At 32.8% G+C, this 11,143-nt stretch overlaps 1 pseudogene; it reads left to right on the forward strand.

Moving 5' to 3' along the window:
- The first annotated feature begins 312 nt into the window (after positions 1 to 312).
- Positions 313 to 4,096, forward strand: LOC102600466 (aquaporin-like; annotated as a pseudogene).
- The last annotated feature ends 7,047 nt before the right edge of the window (positions 4,097 to 11,143 follow it).

Here is an 11,143-nt window from a genome sequence, read left to right on the forward strand (position 1 = left end):
TTATATAATTTATAAATTTTTCTTTATCTTTCTCATAATTTTATGTTTAATATTAGTTTGGACTTTGGACTACATAGTGGAGCCCACTACCTAAAAATTATTTGTGTTACTTTGTACACCAAACTTTTCTAGCCAAATATTTTGTACTATATGTGCATCTATTTTTGTTTCAAAGTGAAATGTACTTCTAAGTCTTGTGCACAATACGTGAATGGAAGTCTTGTTGAATCACAGTCATGTATCAGAAAACTAATAACTATTGTTATGTATGTGCAACAACTTTCTTTTTGGATGTAAACTACACTTTCTGGAATGGATGTGGAGGTGATTATCAATATTCCTTCAACTATGCCGACAACATCTCAACAACAAGATAAAGTAACTCCTCGTCGACGCACACCTCCTAAAAAGCAAAAAAGAGCAACTCCTCCCGTTGCTCCTAACTCCGGAAATACAGATAGAGAAACATCTCAAATTTGGGATCGTTTCTCCAAGTTTATTGCTAAAGGAGGTAAATGTAGGGCAAAATGCAATTATTGTCCTAAAACCTTTGCTGCCGACAATGTCAATGGGACGACTACGTTATAGAATCATTTAACTGTGAAATGTCTCAAGTCTCCATTTCACAACATTAAGAGTTTGGCCAGAAGGTGGTTCCACTGAAAATGGGGTGTTTAATATGGATGAAATTAAGAGAGCAATTGCCGAATTTATAATTATTGATGAGCAATCGTTTAGAGCTGTTGAGGGAGAAGGATTCAAAAAATTAATGGCTAAAGCCTTTCCAAATTCGTGTAATTGTTGCTCGACATTGTCTAAGGATTTATCAAGAAGAGAAAGAAAAGCTTAAGGAGCTTATAAAAAACCAACGTATTTGTCTTACAAGTGATACATGGACGTCAATTCAAAATATACTTATATGATCGTCATTGCACATTGGATTGATGATCAATGGAATCTCCAAAAGAGAATTCTTAATATTTTTCAAAAACCTAAGGGGATTGAGGATTGCTTATTAGGTTGGGGCATTGAGAACTTGTTTTACAGTGACCTTGAATAATGCAACCGCAAATGATGCTGCCATTAAGAGTTTAAAGGGGTGTATTGAAGATTGAAAAGGTGTAATGTTTGAAAATCAATTTTTACATGTCGAATGTAATGCTCATATTTTAAACTTGATTGTAAAAGAGGGACTGGATGAACAAATTGAGCCCATTTCTCATATAAGAAGTTCAGTGAAATATGTTAGGTCTTCTTCTTCTTCAAGATTTGCTACTTTCAAGTCCTTTGTTGAGAAAGTTAAGATTGACACCCGTGATCTTGTAAGTCTAGATGTTGAGACTAGATGGAACTCGACATACACAATGTTGGATAAAGCCTTGAAATTTGAAAAAGCTTTCACAAGAATGTATGTGGATGACCAGAATTATCAAAAACAATGTCGAGAAATAAGTACAACAACAAAAAATTCATCAACAGACGATTGGAAGAATGTGAAAGCTTTTGTGAAGTTTCTTAATTTTTTCTATCAAGAAACTTTAAAATTATCGAGCAACTTATATTCTACTTCCACTCTTTCTTTCATGATTTTTTCAATCTCCGAAATGATATTATCAAGTATACTAAACATGATGATCTTATTTTGATTGATATGGCAAAAAGAATAAAATTCAAGATGGATAAATATTGGGGTAAGTTTGAGAGTATGAATATGTTATTGATAGTTGTTGTTGTGTTGGATCCTAGATTCAAGATGCAATATATAGAGTATATTCTTTCTATTGCATTTGGCTCTTTGATGGGAGGATTAAAGTCTCAAGATGTGAGATATTTTGAATCTCTTATATAATCACTACAATTGTTCTTTCTCTGAAGATTCTAATGAAAATATTGAAGATGGTAATTGTGTGATGCGTGAACCTGGTGATTTGTTGCAATCTCAGTGGGAGAAACACATGAAAAAAAGAAGGATTTATCGTAAAAAAAACTGATTTGGACATATACTTGAAAGATGATGTAGTGAAGATCAAGGATTTTAATATTTTGAGTTGGTGGACAGTTTCGTTCAGTAGATATCCAATTGTTGAGAAAATTGCTAGGGATATCCTTTCTATTCCTATTTCTACTTTACTTTCATCAACTTCTCTAATGTACTAGTATACTAGATTAGTTGTACAATGAATCGCTCTTGAAAAGAGGCTTTATTGATATTGTTTTATGATTTGTCCAAATTAGTAATAGTAATTTTTTGCAAACTTGTGTTTCAAATATAATGGGGAATTGCCTATTGAACTCATGGGCTTGCAATGCCAAAAGAAACTACTGAATGCTTTTCTAGGATGAAAAATCATGTTAGTGTTCAACATTTTTTTTAAATCATGGAAAGAACGCAAGCTCTTTAGTCTTTATTAAAAAAACCTGAAAAAACCCGAATAACCCGAGAGAATCGAATAACCCGAAAAAACAAGATAAAAAAATCCAACTATTATTGGTTTGGTTTGGTTTATGTATTTTTTAAACTGAGACAAATGGTTTGATTTAATTTTTAAGAAACCCGAATTAACCCGATGATGTACACCCCTAGAAGGAGTATAAACTGAATTTTAGTTTGTTGTCAATTTCATGCCAAGTGACATATCAAGAATAGTACTAGTACAAACAACATGTACTGGTACACATCATTGGTCGACCAAAATCAACCACATAATAACATGCATTAAACAAAAGAAACATAAGTCCCTTCTACCGAATACCACCACTTGGATTCCTACATTGTACCCCTAAGTCACTTACCTCATTCCATTGCCAACTCTACCATTAAACATTCAACTCTCTTATCACCCTATGACTTCCTCAAGCGCACTCTTTATGCCACCCTAATGATTCTTAAGCGTAGCTTGCCCGCCAACCACCACACATACCTCACTCTAAGCTTTCATTTCAACTACCCTATCCCTTGGCCCCCTTGGCTCTATTACCTTTACCCAAAAAGTTCTAAATCACATAACATAGATATAGAGTCCAAAGAATTAAACTATTCACCTCCCCCCCCCCTCATCAGCCTGTCCTATCAACCACATGAGACATGTCTAAACCATCTTTGTAACCCATACATGATTCCCACTCGCCTCTCAAGTAACTCGGGCCACTCAAGGATCTTTAAGACAATTACTACAGTGTTTAACATGCAAACCCGTTCTGCACCAGAACTATCCCAACATTAAACACAACAACCCGGCCACCTATGGACCAACATGTGGGAAAATAAACATAATAAGTAAACCTAGTCCATTCATGAAGCCAACTTATACAAAAGAACAATAAAACATATACCGGGTGTGGTACACGATCCAACTAATAAAATATATTGTAACATGCGTGGTAGCAGAGCCAATCGATATATATACCTGGTATGGTACTCGAGCCAACCAACAGATATCTAGAACTAAGCATGGTACCCGAGTCAACCGCAAGTCGCACATCACACAAATGCAATCACAAGGAGATACATTTATTTAGTGGCACAATGTGTTGGTGCTATTTTAGGTGCACTAGCACTCAAAGTTGTGTTGAGTAGTACCATTGAACAAAGATTCTCTCTTGGTGGTTGTACCGTTACGATAGTTACGCCTGGGCTCAATGGGTCGGACATTGTGGGCTTAAAGATAGCCCAAGCATTTTGGCTTGAGTTTATGTGTACATTTGCTTTACTTTTTGGTTCACTTTGGATGGCCTATGATCATTGCCATTCCAAGTCACTTGGGCCTATTACTGTCATGTCTATGTTGGGCTTATAGCAGGGATTCTTGTGTTTATTTCAACTTCAATTACTGCTAAAAAGGGATATGTTGGAGCTGGAATGAATCCAGCTAGGTGCTTTGGAACTACTTTTGTTAGAGGAGGCCACATTTGGAATGGGCATTGGATCTTTTGGGTTGGGGCTGGACTTGCCTGTTTTGCTTTCTACATCTATATAAAGATCATTCTTTCTAATCATTTCCAAACTGATGGATACAAGCATGATTTCTTAGCTATAATCGAGGCATTGTTCAATCAGAGATAGTCTAGTGGTTTTTGCAAATCATGTACTAATTGCAAACAAAATGAACGTGATGACACTTGTCTATCCCACCAAGACAAACCAGTTGCAAACCCAAAACTATGAAAAAAAATATGGAAAGTAAGACAATAATAACATAAGAGCAGAAACTTAGTCATTCTAACATAACCCCAAAACTTGATTGTCATGTGTACAAACCACTGATGTAAATACAAAGTAGAAAGATAAGTACAAGTCGTAATGTATTTGTCTCTAGAATAGAACAAAGCATAAATAATTAAAGTAAGGAACAAGAGGGTCTGCCGGGATGACAAGCAGCTACCTCTTAAAATCCTTCGAAAGCCTCAGAAATAGAAGAAGAGCAATCACATGGATTCGGTCTCGAAACCTACACAAGTGTAGAAGCAAGGAGTGAATACCAAACAACATGGTACTTAGCAAGCAACCTACTAAACAAATCAAAACCATCTAGAAAATCAGTACTCCTGTCATTCCAACCAAACCTCATCAAACTACAACTTGCATAGAAATCAACTCAACCTAACAGTTTTACAATACATTGATCACTAGGCTTAACAATCACAGTCTAACGACCACATTTCAACAACTAATAAGTTTCATGTATGTCAATCACAAGTATCAAGAAGATCAATCCAAAGTGTCAAGTAAAATAATTATAAGTGTCTAGTAGATCAATCACAAGTTTAAAAATGCATCAAGTCACAATAGTCAAACTCTTGTCATAACCATTTCCCTTCTGCACAATATCACTAGCCGGAACCATTTCCATTTGGCTTTATATCATATCACTAGCCAGAACCTTTTTCCTTCGGTTTTATATTATATCACTTGCTGGAATCATTTCCCTTTGGCACAATATCACTATCCGGAATCATTTTTCTTCGATTTTATATCATATCACTAGCCGGAAGCATTTTCATTTGGATTTATATCATATCACTTGCCGAAATTATTTTTCTTTTGCACAATATCACTAGCCAAAACTATTTTCCTTCGACTTTATATTATAACATGTCTCATCACGGTGCAATGAAATCAATGAAAATAAGCAATTTCACACCATAAGGAAGAGACAACAACTCAAACAATTCACATCCACAATAATGTATCAAAGCATTTCATCAATCAACAAATTTATGGTCCACAATAAGGCAATTCACAAAGAATTATGATCAACACACTGCCTTTTTCATTAATCCCCTTTTTATTCATTAAGACCAATCAAGTTGAATAATTGAACCCATCAACTCATTCTCATTACTCCCCAACACACAATGAAAGGAAATACACAATTCTACTAGTTTTACAAGATTTAGAAATAACTTGCCCAATTCAATCAAAAGTCATTCAAGACTTTGAGTCTTCCCTTTACGAATAATGTCCAATGCCACACAATCTAATTCATTCAAGTAATCACAATAAGATTCTGGAAATAATAACACCCAAATCATTTAATTGAAAAATGGGTCAAATCAACCCAAGAATCTAATTCCAAAATTGAGGTTTGAATATGAAAATCTTTACTTGAAAATGTTATCCAAGAAAATTGTAAATCATTGGTAAAAACCTTTTCGAAAAAAAGAATTAAAATCAGTTCATAATTACCATTTTACTAAAAAGAAAAAACTCCAGTTCTTGAAAAACCTTGCCATTTGTCAATTAAAATCTCAAGTTTTGATGTTAAAATCCATAAATTATTAAAGGAAATTGAAGTTTTAGGATCACAAAGGGTTACCCAAATGATTTAGCACAAGATTTCTCTTCAAAATCGCCTCCAACGATTTTCCAAAACTCAAAATAGGGGAAGAATGGGTAAAACCCCATAATTGCTGGCAACAAAATCGGGCATAGGTTCACTTAAGCAAACATCGCTAACACAAACCCCTCTTAAGTAGGGATTCTCGCTAAAGCGAAGGTTGCTTAAGCGGGCTAGTGTTCGCAACAACGAGGCGTGCAGACACCGGCAAACACAACCATCTTCAAAATCATCGAATGGACCATCGGGATTTGTTCGGAACCCTGTACACAATGGAACTATCGAAACAAGAATTTGTGGTTTCCTTGACCCGAGTCTCGTGTAAGTCACAAGAAACTAATTATAGCACCTAAAAGTCTAAATCAAGACCGGGACCTCTAAATATTCAACCAAGATTCCTCTAGGCCTAAAATCATTACCCAAATCCAAAGGAACTGTCGCAAATCCAATCCGAACATCTCAACCTCGAATATTGACTAATTAAAGTAAATCCAAAGGCTAAAATTCTACAATCTTCCAATTTAGGACCTCAAATCCTCAAAAAGACTTTGAATTTGAAATCAACAACTCTCTTAGTCTAATTTTCACATTTCAAAACTGATGGATCGACAAAATTTCATTCCGACACTCGAAACTCCAAAAGACACCGGAATTCACTTTTTAACAATTTTAGCCTTTCAAATTTCCAAATTTCTATAATTCCATAATTCCATAATTCACAACTTTTAACTCAAAACTCGAAACTAATTTCAAAACTCATTAAAAATGAATCGGGGTCAATATTGGGAGAGATAACTGGTAATTTTATGAAAATTTTCAAAAATGACCAACCGAAACATTACACGCCTATTCATTATTTCAACCTATTAAAAATTGGGTTGAGATGTATCCCGAATTGGCTCATGAAAAATCTTGTCAATAATTTTTAAAAACTTTTTTTTTTCAATTTGATATGTTGTATATAGACATAATAAAGAAAAAATAATTTTATTAGGTACTAAAATAGTTTGCAAATGAAATAACTAAGCTTGGTAAAAATTGGATTGTGTTGGATCTTGACCCGTAATTTAACTCATTACCTAACCCATTTTAACCCAAGAAAATTTGAGTAAGGTTGGGTCTTGACCCCATTGTTATTTTAACCCATTATGACCCATCTAAATTTGACTCAACCCCCAAATTGACACCCCTGGAATTGACTCACTGGTATCTTTATTAATTATATATCCTTTTCCTAGTTTCAATTGTTGCTAGTGTTAGTTGACTATGCTCTTGTTGTCTTTATTCTATTTTGGCTGGTTGGATAGTTAAGCAATGCCTACATTGAGACAATTGAATGTTGCTTAATTAGTTGATCTTGTTTTTGGATGACCTTTGAATCCCTCCAATGTAGAAAAGGTGGAATGTAAGGAAATGTGAAAGAGAGCAACTTCCAAATATATATAGTCTATCATTCCAAGCTATGTGTGTACATATTCATGGCCTAATTCATGTTAAATTTATTAATAGGATCCTAAGAATGGAAAGAATTAGTAAGGACTAAGAATCAGTTATTTTGGTGCAAAGAGATGTAAATGAAGGTTGGCTGCCTAGACACTCCTCTATCATCTTATGTTCTTGTTAGCAGATGAACAAGAACACACTCTTGAATTGCCAACAACTACTACATTTGTTAATATAAAATGTATATCGATTATAACTTTAAATTTATACAAATAAAATATTACGTCACGGTCTAAAATCCAAGTTCATGATGACACCTATACAAATTCGGCTAGTAGGCAAATCATCAGTTCTTCACCCCAATCAAATATCAAGTCAATATCGTAAAAGTAACCCTCAAAAATTCAAGATTTCATAAATAGAATAGAAGTGCATAAATAAGAAATGAGAAACTTTTGCGTATAGCCACTCAAAAATAGCCTAAATATGCTCTATAGCTATAGTTTGCTAGTTACGATTCGTAGCTACATATTATAGGGAGGAGAGTGGCGAGTGAGACTGGGAGAGGGAGGAGAGAGGCAAGCGAGAGAGGGCAGAGAGTGGGAGAGAGGTGAATTATATATGTATATCGATTAGATAATTGTATATTATACATATGTATTTGTATATTTTGGCGATGGCGAGTGAGATTGGGAGAGGGAGGAGAGAGGCGAGAGAGATTGGGAGAGGGAGGAGAGAGACGAGCGAGATTCGAAGAGGGAGGAGAGAGGTGAGCGAGATTGGGAGAGGGAGGAGAGAGGCGAGCGAGTGAGGACAATAATTTGTATAATTTGCATCTCGTTTATATAATTCGCAGGTACATTTGTATAATTCACATGTTTTTGTATAATTGAGTAATATAAAGTCTCGAATTATACAAATATAATAAAACTCGAAATAATGAATTGATACAAACATAAGCATATGAACTTTAAGCAATTATACAAAATATATTATACAAATTACATTATATAAATTATATTATACAAAATTCGAAAACTACACGTTTATACAAACTTTAAAAAGTTATAACACAGAAAGATTGAATGTTATATGATGACAAAACTAAAAAACCAAAGGAAATCATCGTCATATACAAATACAAACCATCATATACAAATATAAATCAAACAAAGAATTGTTAGTTGCGAACTATACAAATGTGGCGAATTATACATATACAAATGTGACTAATTATACAAACTTAAAGTCAGTCCACGTACTTAATGGTTAATGTTAGTCGCGAGTGGTAATTATAGCAAAATATAGCTATAATGAGTAATTAAGTAGTATAAATTTATTTAACCGCGTAATTTTCCCATAAGAGAATACATCCAAGACCTAGTATCACCAATACAAAAGCATCGAAAGTTTTAGCCCATCCATTTTAAATCTACCAAACTATCTGAAATAGTAAAAGACAGAAACATATAAAGCTAGGCGAAGCCAAGCACCAATCCAAAATCCAAGTAGCTCACTCAAGCTCATGAAGAAGTATTGTCTCGGATAAACAATCAACTAGGTCTGTGTTTATGCTAGGATTTGCATTAAAATAATGCAGGAACAATATTATAAGTATGAAAACACGTGTACTCAATAGGTATATATCATAGGCCGATTGAACAAAACTAATAATTATATTGTATAATAAATGATTAAAACCCTGCACTTAGAAGAAATCCAATGATTCATAATTTCAAGAAAGATTTCTCGAGTATAAGGTCATATCATTAAAGTGATTTTTTAATTATATAAAAAATATTTAACTATGCCTATATGTACTTAAAATGCACAAATATAGTGAAAATGCATCAGAATTTTTCTAATTTGCATATCATGTCACCTTTAGTAGATTTCTTAATTTCCATCCAAAGAAAGGTGACTTTTAAGTTGATATTATGAATATAATTAAGTTATTTTTATGTAATGGAAAAAAAGAAGTGACTTTTATGATATGAAACTATATTTAAATATTTCCCTTTATCTTTCCCCATTTCTCGGTACATGATATAGTTGTTTTGGCTTCAAAAGTTTTGTTCATTTTTCTTGTACGTCTTGTATTCACAAAGATCAACCCTTGTGGTTGGTTCTGTTTTTTGTTTCTTTTATTGTAATCAACATAAAAAGCAAGCAACAGAGAAATAAAAGTTGGATGACGCAATATCGTAGCTAATTGTTAAGTCTCTTTATCCCTTTCTTCCATTTTTCATCTTTTTACATGTCATGACATGACATTTGTATCATAGTAGTAGCTTTCCTTTTGTTGTAATGTAGCATGACTTGTAGCTTGCATCACTATAAATAAAATCACAATAATTGTGATTTTTTTCATCATTTTATATCTTGCGATTGCCCAATGGGAATAACTCCCCCACAAAAGCAAACAGAAAAATCATGGATATATAATAGTGTGTTTAAAGGCATTTTTTTGGGACAAGTTTCGGGGTGACTTTTAGGATGGGGCGTATAAAAAATGTTTAGGAACACAAATAAAAGGTGTAGCACCCTATAATTTGTGGCGCATGAGATCCGGATGTAAAATTGTAAGAGCGTTAAATTTGATTTTTTTTAAAAGTATTTTTGTTATAAATCATACTTTTTATTATTGAGATGATGATATTTATACTTTATGTTATCATGTTTGCATGTTGTAGTGATTTTTCATAAAATATATAAATAAAGAAAATAACTCTTATAGAAAATGATACTATCATAAATAGTTTTTTTGATAATCATGTCTGAAATGGATAGGATAGAATTTTTGTAGCACTGTGTTGCTATAGCAATTTTATTTATTTTTTGTCATTGCTTTTACACTTTTTATCCTTCTGCTACTTTGAGATATATAAGTAATAATCGGTGCAAATATTAGTTGAGGGTAGGAAGGACTGGTAAATATGGGGATCGATGATGAATAAATGATGATTTTATTTTTAAAATGGCTATTGTCATTTTTTGTATTGTTACCTTTTTCAAATAATAATTATAATATTTTTTTATATTATTAGTTATTTATTTAAATTTATTGGTAGAATCATTGAAAAATATTATTTTGCTTATTTTTTTAGTTTTCTAAAATGGAAGATAATATATGTGACACAAATTCATGGGACTTACGTCCTTTATTCGAAGTTTACTCCTTGTTCCAATAAAACAACTCATCTCACACCAGACTTTTAAAACACCGATATGGCATGAAATTAATTTGTTGGAAAGTACCCAATAAGAATCGTAGTACTTTATAAGTAATTTAGTGGAATTAAAGCATCTTTCAAAACGAGCTTAACTACCTATGTTTTGAGGACATGAAAAAAAGGAGGTCCAACTAACTAGCTCTTGTTGAATTAAAACAAAATATCTCAACTTTAATCCCCAAACATTTCAATTTCAATTAAAATATCATTCCCCTTTGGAAGTCTTTCATGTTTAATTTAGACTTTGCAACATCAATTTTTTTTTTTTTGTATAATAAGAACTACAAAGTTCTTTTCCTTTGTGAGATAAACATGCATGCCTATATAAAGAAAAAAGAAAATTAAGAGCAACACCTTACCACTTCTATTATAATAAAATAATAAAAAATGGAATATGTTCATTATATTCCAAAATAACATTTACTTAAATCATAAAATTACCAAAAAAATAAAACATATCTTTAAGATACTTCATTTGGATAACCAAACCTTCCGTTCCTCATTTTCCTTAACAAACCTAAAAGTGCCTTTAAAACCTACATATATATAAATAATATTTATATACTATAGTGCATTGTTTCTATAAATCTCAGAATAATCATTCTTTCTCTTTATATTTTTGTGTGTAAA

Source organism: Solanum tuberosum, unplaced genomic scaffold, assembly GCF_000226075.1.
Source record: "Solanum tuberosum cultivar DM 1-3 516 R44 unplaced genomic scaffold, SolTub_3.0 scf00079, whole genome shotgun sequence".
Taxonomy (NCBI): Eukaryota; Viridiplantae; Streptophyta; class Magnoliopsida; order Solanales; family Solanaceae; genus Solanum; species Solanum tuberosum.